Source organism: Pteropus vampyrus, unplaced genomic scaffold, assembly GCF_000151845.1.
Source record: "Pteropus vampyrus isolate Shadow unplaced genomic scaffold, Pvam_2.0 Scaffold72, whole genome shotgun sequence".
In the NCBI taxonomy this organism is placed as follows: Eukaryota; Metazoa; Chordata; class Mammalia; order Chiroptera; family Pteropodidae; genus Pteropus; species Pteropus vampyrus.
Genome location: NW_011888853.1, coordinates 3,773,647 through 3,783,024, shown reverse-complemented (window position 1 = coordinate 3,783,024; position 9,378 = coordinate 3,773,647). Strand labels below are relative to the sequence as shown.

Genomic DNA, 9,378 nt, shown 5'->3' with positions numbered 1-9,378 from the left:
CACAAACAGTACCTTCAATACGTGTAGGACTCATTTGTCCTAGAGCTTTCGCATCTCCCCGTTCACATTCTTCGCCCGTTTTTCTATTTTGGACCGTTTTTCCCTTGCTGATTTGTCGGCATGCCTGGTATTTCCTCTCAGGTTTCGTTTATGGGCTTGGGCAAACGTTTCTAACTTTCAGACTTTCAAATTTGTCAGCCTTTCTTGTCATGATTTTTTTTGCTTAAGAGGAAACTTCACCCCAAGATGGGGACACCGCCCCCTGTGCCGCCGGCCGTCGTTCTAACGTGTGCTCTGCACGCGGCTCTCTCTCCCTCTGTCGACTTGAGCCTCCGTTTTCTCAGTGATTTGCGATGCCACATTCGTGCTAACCCAAACCGACACGTACACGGGCGTCCGGGCCCCCCGCTCTGTGGTAGTTCGTCCGTCTATTGCTCAGTCCGGCCCCAGTAACACTGCCATCGTCGCTAGAGGATCATAGCTCCATCTGATAGCCTGTTATTCTTTTTTCAAAATTTCCTTGGCGATTCTGTTTATGCGTCTTTGTTCTTCTGGATGAACTTTAGAATCGGCCTGTCAAGTTCCAAAAGCAATTTGTCGGAACAGCTCTGAATAGGAATTTAATCTGACTCGACTGCCACGGTTGGTTTTTTGTGCTAGTTTATTGCTATTACTTAATAATACTAAGGGCCGACCTTCCTCGCCCGATTTCTCTTGCTGCCCCTTGCACTGTGTCCCCTGGCCACACCGATGCACCTGCTACCCAGAAGCCCTAGGATCGAGGGCCTGTGCCTTCGTGTGTGCAGGTAGTCCACCGCCCGCTTTGCACAGCTGCCCTAAGACTCGCCCACGTCGCTGCCATCTGTCCTGGGCCGTCCCCCACGCCTGGTCTGGGTTAGCTGCCCTTTCTGTGTGTGTGCACAGCACTCTACAGTTATTGCTGTTACAGCACCTGTAGATGGCGTGCTTAGTTCCTGGTCGTTCCAACACACTTTAGCCAGAGGTAGGGAGCCATGTGTCCCTACCGCAGAGCGCGCTATTCCGTCTGCGTTAATAAATACTTTGCTCACCGAATTAATAAAGACACGCTCCAAGAAGCCAAAGTTCTGAAGGTCAGCATCTTCTCTCCCCTTCTCGGCCGTGTGCAAGGTCGGCGTGGCCCCGCTGCCCGGTCGTTCCCACGGAGTCACATAAGGACAGAGACCGTGCGAAAGTACGAAGCTTAGCGAACCGGTTTGTCTAAGTAATGACGGACCGGTGAAGAACCTTGACGGAGCAACGTAAACCACAAGGTGAATCACAGCGAAACCGCGTGAGAGCCAGACCGAGCTCCTGACAATCTTTAGGAGGCACGTGGCAGAAGGAAAAGGGCGATTAGGGAAAGAACCGCCAGGCTGGGTCTGTCCGCACCCCGCCAGTCGCCCTGTACTACAACGCTGTGTCACGCTCGTCTATGCTTACACGGCTAATGAAAACGACCATTTCCGTTTTAGTTCTTTTAAAACTTTCCCGTCTCCGCACCTGTACCGTTTCGTTTTATCTGCAAGTCTCTTCTGTTTCCTGCAATGGACACGTTAAGCTTCCCATCGCCACGGTAAGGACTGCGACACTCGCCCTCCGTGGGAAGAGGCAGTGAACGGCCAAAGGCCCGGGCGGGAGGGGACCGGGACGTGCGTATCTTAGCAGTCTGCGCCCCACGATTCTTCAAAGCTGCGACGAAGGTGATGCCAACTTCATCAACTCCTTCTTTGATCCCTGCTAAGTGCACTAAAACTTGCGGGGGGAAAGAGTCCACATCTTGACAGAAATCAGTGTGCCGGGCTGAACCGACTTCCGGTCTTACTTTTCTTATCGCTGGAAAGGGTTAACTCTGAAATTCTTAAGGATTAGTCACTCAAACTTAGTTCTGCTGACCCAGTTTTCAGACTTTTTAATTTAACCTTAGACTTAGGGGAATGGAATTATGAATGAATCTACGTTCTTCGTTCTAATGCGGGAGTGGCAACGGGAGGGAAGGCCTGCGTCCACAGATACAAACACAGTGAAAACCTGCTTATGACTTGAGAAGCTCTAAGGGCTTTCACGTCGAGCGGTATCTGGGAACGTCCCAGCGCAGCAGAAAATGCGGTTACTTGTTGCATACAGGACCGGTCTCCCTGGCATGAATGCATTAAGTAGCCTGCATCGCAAACGAGAAAAGTCTGTAGACCACTCCAGGAGGAGCAGCTGAATTTCAAAATATACACAGGTCGCAGAGCGACGAGAAAGCTTTACTGTGCTGTTGCAGAATGTAGCCGTTTAAAGATTGTGCGTTTTTTTAACTGCTGCTCTGTAACGGCGTTTTAAAGACGGGCACGTATTTGCTGTATGTGTCTAGTCTCCCCAGTCTCACGTCACCCGTGACCGAGTACTTTCTACACGAGGCCCCGCGCTGAGTGTGAAATAAGCACCTCCTCTTCAAGTCCTGTAAAGCAGGACTGTCCTCGCTTTACACACGAGGAGTCGGAGTGAAGTGACTGGGTTGAGGCCACACAGGGCCGGCGGGTCAGGAAACCGAATGAGGCCCGCAGCCCCCCGGCCGTCTCGTGGCCGCGAGGCACACCACACCCCGCATCCCGCCTCCACGCACGCCGACGCTCACCTACGCCCCTGCGGGCTTCCAGAACGAGCAGGGCGTCTGGCAACGCCTTCCAGTGACGACATCAAACACGCTCTTTGGAACGGTGTTTGAGTTGGAGATTAAAGGGAAGGGACAGGTCATGAGAGGCTCGGACCTCTCATTCCAGATGAGACGTGGAAGCACCGGCCCGTGGCGTAGACAGTGCCAGCGGCCAGGTCTTCCCCGACAGCTCAGACTTCGTGTCACATGGCAGGAAGTTCAGACACTTTATAGGACACTCAGCCGGCACACAATAGTGGCTACACAGCACACAACGAGGGTCGAGCTGCATGCTGTGGACAGAGCAGCAGTGAGGATGGAAACACTTAAGGGGCGCCACGGGGGCGGTGACAATGACGTGCAAGTGTGTGCATGCACTGAGTGTGGCACGCATGTGAGACAGTAAGCAGGCGGTCCCGACCAGAATGGCGAGCAGGCCTGGGGGACATGAGACACGCTGGCCAGACGGGGCCGTGGTGGCCTTGACGGCCGGGCGGAGACACCGAGGCTGTGTGTCCAGAACCCGGGAACCAGGACAGGTTTCTGAGGGGACCTCTGAATCAATGGGAGGTGACGAGTGAGCAAGATTCGTCTGGCTGTGATACCAGAGACTACCGAGAAAGAGGTGAAATTGATGTAAAACGAAGGCTTTGGGGGCCAAAAATAATTATTTCTCATTTTGTTACTATTCTGCAGATCGATGCCGTTTTCTGAAGTTTTTAATACATACATGGTGATTTAGTCGTAGTCGACATATATGTTTTTAAAGTACAATGAACGAGGAATAACTTTCTAGAAGGGTATGTTTACAGAGACAAATATTTTGTTAAAAATGTTGTTTTCATATAAAATTTTAGCGAATCAATTTCTTGATTTTCTACTTCTCTAAGAAGGCAGATACCAGTAGCATCCTGCACCAATAACATTTGATGAGAACACAGATGCAGTACTGCCAACTAATCATATAATAACGAGATAAGCCCAGGAAAAGGCAGGCTGTTACATTTCTTTTCCAGTTTTTCAAAGTAGGCATCTTAAATGAATGCACTGAACTACTTAGGTGTGACATACAATCTTTGTCTCTGTTAAGATTTTTCTGAGGACCACATTTCAGTGTAGGAAGTAACTGTATGTTTGATTATAAACTGCTTGCAGCTAAGCAGGGGGGGGGCTATATTCCTAGTCAATAAATATATTTGCTCATTTCTTCTCCTTCTTGCTTTTTGCTGACAATCAATGCCCTACATCCCGTCTACTAGGAATTTAGCAGATGACGGTCAAGACTATTTGAAGAGACATGGCAAAGTTGTCTAAAGATATTTATTCTGAATATACCACGAAGTCATGGTTTTGAAAAATATTGCTATAAATACTTTTGTATCATGTTGGAATCTCCCCCATGTTAAAAGGCGGCACATGAAAGAAAACAAATATTGATGTGACTGACGTTTCCTTTAAATTCCGATCTAATGCGAGAGGCCTCTTTGCTGCCCTAATTACGCTACCATCAACGAACACGGTTCCCGTGCTTAGAAGAGAAAGATTTATGAAAATAACAGAGAAACATGGCAGCTGAATACATGTGCTTTGCTCTCTTCCAAAAACTTACCTAAAACTCCAGTAAAAAAACGTTTGAAAGAATAAACCCTTAAGGTCAGGAAGACAGAAACAGGAGAGCGAGGAGCTGTGAGATGTCAACATTCTGGAAGCTGGAAAGCGAGCGAGCAAGGGCTGACGTCCCTGGGAGCCAGGAGCAGGCTGGCGTCTAACTGCCGGCAAAGACGCCAACGAGGAGCAGGTGCTCCGAGCCCCGGCCATGACGAGGGCCGGGCACGGGGAGACATCAGGCCGCTTCGGCTCAAAGTGCTTCAGGTTACAGCTAGAAACACCCGCTCCCTGCAAAGTGCGTGTGTGCTCACGAGCTACCCCAGCAGACTGAGAGGAAAGCGTTTTATTTACAAGTTTTCACTGCGGGCTTCTAAAGCACCTGCCCATACAGATTCCTATGCACTGACATACAGACCCTTAGTTTCTGGTGAGCAACAAACTTAGTCGAAGTAGCCAATGTCATCTAAAAACTTATGAGAAATCACATAAACAAGTAGGGCAAAACCGAATTAGGCGTTAAAATCCAACTGAAATGAACTTACGTATTTAGCTAGCTGGCTAGCTACCTATGTACCATCTAACTATTCGGGCAGCTCTATTACATGTGTTTAGTGACTGGGGACCAAAATCTGTCCGCTTTCAGTCCTGGGCACACAGCTGAAGGCGGTTCAGCAGTTCTCAGATAGAAGGACGCCCCGTTCCGTGGTCTTACCTGCTTGGAGCTTGCTGGGCGGCTGCTGCGCTCCGGCTCCAGGGAGGGGAGGGGGGCTCACCCCGGCGAGCCCAGCACCCTGGGTCGGGCTCGCACTGCTCAGAGCCCCCGCAGGCAAGGGCTGACCTCTCTTTAATAGCTGCTTCTGTTCTTGCTGGCGGAAGCGTGGAGGCACCTCACGAGGCAGGTAACGGGATGCAGCTGGCTGCTGGCCGCTGGCGGATGCGCGTCTGCCATTGCTGCTGTTGGATAGAGTGCTGGCGGAAGGACTGGTACCGGTACCGGCAGGTTGGGGCTGGCTTGAACAGGTCTTAGTAGGTTCTGGCACTACAAGGAACAAAAGGAAAAGACCCCAAGACTTTAGTAGCGCCTCCTTGAAACCCAAGCCAAACCAAAGGAAACAAAACCACAAATTGAGAAGGAAATGACAATGTAGTGCTCTGGGGACAGAACTGGACTAAAGTCTAGGGTTCCGGGTTTGAGACCCAGTTCCACAAACTAACTGGAGTCTCGACTGCGCCTCCCGAATCAGTTTCCTCGCCTGTCAAATGGTGGTCAGGGCGCGTTGAAGCAGCATTTCTCACACCTCGGCTCACACATCGGACTCAACTCGAGGGCTGAGCAAAGCCCCGATTTCTGGGCCCTGCCAACGGAATTCAGGAGGTTGGAGGAGGAGAAGGGAGCCTGAATTTGTATGTTTTTTTTTTAATTTAATTTTTTAGTTTTTTAAATTGAGGCAACATTGGTTAATAACATATAAATTTCAGGTGTACAACATTATAATTCGGTATCTATATACTCTATTGTGTGCTCATCACCAAAAGTCTAGTTTCCATCCTCACTAAACATTCTGCCAAGTATCCAGATGATGCAGATGCTGTTGGTCCCTGGACCATACTTTGAGAACTACTGCTCTTGGTCGGTATTTCTCAGAATTAAGGGATCTAGATGCCCATGGATTGATATATTTTAATTCTGATGACAGTTTAAAAAATACATGTTGGCACATTCAAGATCATTTGAATAACTAAGCATTTGTGGTGATGGTATCTACAACTACTACATCCCATTAGATTTATTGAAAAAGAGTATATTATAGGTGGGTTAATTTGCACATGATGCATTTCCATTAAGGGAAAGCCAAAATGCTATCAGAATGTGTTGTATAAACACAGGTTTCAGAGTGATTTAAAACGGGAAAAAGGAAGAGCGTTGCGTGATAACCTGGTGGGGTGACACTAACAGGCATGCCGGACGCAAAAGGTGATTTAGGGAGTGACCCTGCACGTGGGAGGGAGCACAGACACGTCAAGTGCAAAAGAATCTGAGCCTACGGTCGTTCTCACCTTGATCTTGAAACATTAACATCCAATAAGCATAACATTTATCTTGTTATTTGAAAAAGGTTTTTTCTACTTAGTTTGTAAATGCCTCTGGTTTTATAGTTGAATAAAAGCTACACGCAAAATGAATTCACACCTAGTTCTGTGTATATCTCATAACATACAAATAACATACATCATAAAAATATTTCCAGTCGACACTGGAACTCGAGCTGTTAGTGTTCGCCTTTTACAGCGTTTCTTGTCCCCCGACATGGGTTCCAACCCTGTGACCCTATACTGTCTGCAGTCAGTATCTGCAAGGCCTCTGCCCAGTTGTTCTGTTTTCTTGCCCGGCAAACCCTCAACCCTGGACGAAGCCGCTGTCCACCACCATCTTTATCCCAACTCAGACCGCTAAGGCTCTCGAGAACTCGCAGCCGTGCATTTGGTGGTGAGTGCCGGTGGAATTCGAGGTCCCTAACCTCAGAATACTCCGTGCGTCCCGCCATCCTACAACTTCCTGGGTCTGTCTGGTTCCACTGCGGTCAATGACTCATTCAAAGTCTTGCGTGGGTGTTGTTTCGTTTCAAAACTAAACAAAAATAATTATAATTAACTTGTTCCATGTCTCCCCTCCAATTGTGAGGATCATTTTCTGTATGAGTACTAAACGAAAGGGTGATATGACGCTATTCCTCAAGAAAACAAAGGAAACGTATCAGTTTAAGAGACCAGATTATTCTCTTACAAACCCAGGTGCTTTTAACGTGTCATAGCACTGAGTTATGAGCAAAACGAAATTCACCGTTAGACCTGACAACACATGACGATGAACTGCCCGGTCCCCTCCTGTGCCCCGCAGACTCGTCTCGGCTCCGCAGGCCCTCTACCCACAAATGGACTTCAAGTTTTTGGACTTGTTTGTCTGCCCTGGACACTCTGGAGAGATCATTTAGTTTCATGATTTCGATCATCGTCTCTATGACACTGACACCCAAATATCGTCCTCCATGTTGCCCCTGGCCCTAGTCCAGCCTCGCTCTTAAGTTAGCTACTGGACAGTGCTGTTTGAAAGCTGTCACCCTTCAAACCGCACGCATCCAAAGGCCGAGCAAGACTTCCCCGGGCGTGAGCCCAGGACGGTGCTGACTGCTGTGGAAGGCACCGAAGCACGTGGTTTCTCACCAGCAGTCGGCTGCGGAAATGCAAATTACAAGGCACAAGAGCACGTGGTACCGACGGACAGTCAGCCACCCGAAAAGGAAACATGACCCTGCGCTGCCCGATGTGACAGCCACTGTCACATGCGTCTACTGGGCGCTTAATGTCTGAACGGAGATGTGAGGCAGGTAAGCACATGCTGGATTTCAGAGGTAGTTCGAAATAACACAAAGTATCTTATTAACAATTTTTATATTGCTTTCAAGTTGAAAAAATGACATTTTGGACATACTGAGTTAAAAATACATTATTAAAAGTAATCTCACCTGCTTCTTTTTAAACTGTTGCCACTAGAATATTTAAGGTTACTTACGTGGCTCACATTTGTGGCTTCAATTATATTCCTTCTGACTAGCACTGATCTGTCTTCTGGAGAGAGGTAAAGTTTGAGCTGATTTCTCAGATACCTTGTTAAATTTAAATAATTAAAATTTCAGAACGGACCATCAGTTGTGGCCGATCGAGCTTCTTCGAGTGAGAGATCGCCCCTTCCAGCTCCTTCTCTCACGCACACAGAAGAGTCACGAGGTGCTCCTTACATTAACGAGAGACGGAGCGGGGTACGGGGCGAACACGGTCCTCTCAGTTACCAGCTGCCCGTGGTTTCCGTAAAACTCGCAGCGGCCTGAGACGTTAGCGCTGTGGCTGCCGCTTGGGAGGCACCCTGGACCTTGGGAAAGGGACAGGAAGGGAAGCCTCCCTGGGGAACTGAGAAGCCTGACCCTGTGCAGCTGTGTCCCTGGTCCCTTTTACATTACATACGGATCAGCCTTTTCTGGTTTAAGCCAATATAGCTCAGATCTTTGAAACTAGCAGCCAATTAACATAATCTCAACTGAAGAGTGGAGGGTCTCAAAATTTGGATCTATTTTTAGTGATGCATGGAATGGGCAGTTTCTGACTAGCCACCCCCTTCAGATCCAAATTTCTCGATCCACGGCTGCCCAAAGACAGAGAGCAGGGCATCAAAGCACACCCAGTGTTTCTCTTCTCAAAATGCCCGACTCAGGCCGTATCTGAATGACAGGCTCACGGGTCGGTCGGCCACGCGCATCACTGTGCCCACAGAACACGGTAAGGCAATGGGAGTTTGAGCTTGACTTTATTTATGAGTCATCCCTGAATCACGTGTTATTTAGAAAAAATTACAACAGCAACCAATTAATAACTATGTAGCTAATAAAAAACCTTCCCGCAAGCTGGAAGCCTGGGTGATGCGCCTTTGCCTAATCAGCTTTTACGCCCTTTTTTCTTTTAAATAAGGGCGACATCTGCTGGTGAAAGGTGGTGGCTAAATTATTATACAAGAAAGCCAGCCTTTTCAAACAATTTCATTTCTCAGAAACAACTTTCTGCTTTCAGTTAGGAATTTCAGAGGGCACTGTCCCGACAGGGTCCACGTGGCTGATACACCCCTCTATCGCTCTCGGGACCGCCCTCCGGGCCCGGGAGGGCTCGGACGGAGCAGCTTCTCCGAACTCGATCGACACCCCGTCGTCTCCAGACCAAGTGTGGCGGGGCTGGGCGTGCCGGCCCGGCCTCCCTGACTTGCCCCCCACGCTGGGCTCTCCCGTGGTCTCTCTTCCACGGCCGAGCCTCAGCACTGCGTGTGGACGCCCGGTGCTCCCGGCCCTCCCGTCGCTGTGCTGTCCACACTCTGTGCCATCGTGGCCTTCAGCCCGCTTTCCAGGCTGCCTGCAGCCGCAGGCTCCGAGCGACGAGGCGTACGGCCACCCCCGCAGTGAGCCCCATTGCTGCCACAGGTCCCTTATCGTAACCGCTTACAACTGTCCCCACACCCTTCGAAACCCTCACAGCGCCCAGCCCCCTCGCTCAATCCGAGACTTCTGGTC

The 9,378-nt window shown here is 49.3% G+C and overlaps 1 protein-coding gene across 1 annotated transcript in view; it reads right to left on the bottom strand.

Annotated features, from left to right (window-relative positions):
• Window positions 1-9,378, bottom strand: part of TNRC6C (trinucleotide repeat containing 6C) — an 86,667-nt gene that overhangs the window by 64,085 nt on the left and 13,204 nt on the right. The window contains exon 3 of the mRNA XM_023531630.1: window positions 4,980-5,306. The gene's annotated coding sequence lies outside the window, so the exon portion shown is untranslated. The remainder of the gene's footprint in view (window positions 1-4,979; window positions 5,307-9,378) is intronic.